Here is a 2,542-nt window from a genome sequence, read left to right as displayed (position 1 = left end):
GGCCCGCCTCCACACCATCCTGTAAAAATGGAGAAAACATCCTAAGTGAAACTCTTCCGAAGGAGCCTTCTTAAATTCACACCAAGACACATATTTTCCCCAAATACGGTGGTAATGTTTTGACGTTACTCCCTTTCTGGCCTGAATGAGGGTGGGGATGACCTCCTTAGGAATACCCTTCCTGGCTAGGATACGGCGCTCAACAGCCATGCCGTCAAACGTAGCCGCGGTAAGTCTTGGTACACACATGGCCCTTGCTGCAGCAGGTCCTCCCAAGGAGGAAGAGGATGAAGATCTATGAGTAACTGCTGAAGATCTGGGTACCAAGCCCTTCTTGGCCAGTCTGGGGCAATGAAGATTGCTCGAACCCTTGTCTTTCTTATGATCCTGAGTACTTTTGGGATCAGCGGAAGTGGAGGGAAAACATACACTGACGGAAACACCCACTGGGTCACCAGTGCATCCACTGCTACTGCTTGAGGGTCTCTCGACCTGGAACAGTATCTCTGAAGCTTCTTGTTGAGACGAGACGCCATCATGTCTATTTGAGGAAATCCCCAAAGATTTGTCACCTCTGCAAAGACTTCTTGGTGGAGGCCCCACTCTCCTGGATGGAGATCGTGTCTGCTGAGGAAGTCTGCTTCCCAGTTGTCTACTCCCGGAATGAATATTGCCGACAGAGCTTGTAGATGTTTTTCTGCCCAGCTGAGGATTTTTGTCGCCTCTGCCATTGCCGCTCTGCTTTTCGTTCCGCCCTGCCTGTTTATGTATGCGACTGCTGTTACATTGTCCGCCTGGATCTGCACGGGACGGTCTTGAAGAAGATGTACCGCTTGTTGAAGGCCGCTGTAAATGGCTCTTAGCTCCAGAACGTTTATGTGAAGGCAGGCTTCCTGTTGTGACCAACGTCCCTGGAAGTTTTGCTCCCCAGCCTCGGAGACTTGCATCCGTGGTTACTAAGACCCAGTCCTGAATCCCGTACCTGCATCCCTCTAGCAGGTGAGAGCTGTGCAACCACACACAGGAGCGAAATCCTGGTTTTTGACGACAGGATTATCTTTCTGTGCATGTGTAGGTGTGACCCCGACCATTTGTCCAACAGGTCCCACTGAAATACTCTGGCATGGAACCTGCCAAACTGTATGGCCTCATAGGCCGCCACCATCTTCCCCAACAACCAAATGCACTGATGGATCGACACACTTGATGGTTTCAATATCTGTTTTACCATTTTCTGGATTTCCAGAGCCTTTTCCAGTGGAAGAAATACTCTCTGAACTTCTGTGTCCAGAATCATCCCGAGGAAAGACAACCTTGTCGTCGGTTCCAACTGTGACTTTGGGTAATTTATGATCCACCCGTGTTGTTGGAGTATTGACAGGGAGAGGGATATGTTTTGTAATAACTGCTCCCTGGATCTCGCCTTTATCAGGAGGTCGTCCAGATAAGGGTTTATATTGACTCCTTTCTGGCGAAGGAGGACCATCATCTCCGCCATCACCTTGGTGAATACCCTTGGCGCCGTGGAGAGACCGAAAGGTAACGTCTGGAATTGGTAATGGCAATCCTGAATCGCGAATCTCAGATAAGCCTGGTGAGGAGGATAAATGGGAACATGCAGGTAAGCATCCTTTATGTCCACCGACACCAAGTAGTCCCCCTCATCCAGACTGGCAATCACCGCCCGAAGTGATTCCATCTTGAACTTGAACCTTTTCAGGAAGAAATTCAGATCTTTTAGATTTAAGATCGGTCTGACCGAGCCGTCCGGCTTCGGAACCACAAAGAGGCTTGAATAAAAACCGCGCCCTTGTTGTGACAATGGTACCAGGACTATGACCTGGTCTTGACATAATTTCTGGATTGCCGCTGTTACTGCTTCTGTCTCTGGCGGAGAAGCTGGCAAGGTCGATTTGAAAAACTGGCATGGGGGAACGTCTTGAAACTCTATTTTTTATCCCTGGGATACTACCTGCAACACCCAGGGGTCCAGGCCAGATAGAATCCAATCTTGGCTGAAGAGTTTGAGACGTGCCCCCACCCGAGTGGCCTCCCGCAAGGGAGTTCCAACGTCATGCTGGGGATTTGGCAGAACTAGGGGTAGACTTTTGCTCTTGGGAACCTGGAGCCGGTGTGGGCTTCTTTTCCCTTCCCCTACCTGCAAAGAAGGGGGAACCTCCCGTCTTTTTGTATTTATTGGGCCGAAAGGACTGCATTTGCGGGTGATAGGTCTTTTTTGCCGGTGCAGGCGCAGGGGTCAAAAATGTTGACTTACCTGCGGTAGCCGCCAAGACTAACGCACCCAGGCCATCGCCAAATAAGGCCTCACCTTTATATGGGAGAGCCTCCATGTTTCTTTTGGAATCTGCATCCGCGTTCCACTGGCGAATCCATAAGGCCCGCCTAGCCGATACTGCCATGGTGGCGGCTTGTGAACTCAAGAGTCCAATATCCTTCATTGCTTCCAGCATGTAGGCGGCAGCGTCCTTGATATTCCCTAACTTAAGGAGTATCTCATCTTTATCAATCGTGTCAATTTCTG

This window comes from Pseudophryne corroboree, chromosome 8 (assembly GCF_028390025.1).
Source record: "Pseudophryne corroboree isolate aPseCor3 chromosome 8, aPseCor3.hap2, whole genome shotgun sequence".
NCBI lineage: Eukaryota > Metazoa > Chordata > Amphibia > Anura > Myobatrachidae > Pseudophryne > Pseudophryne corroboree.
This window is presented reverse-complemented; position numbering follows the sequence as displayed.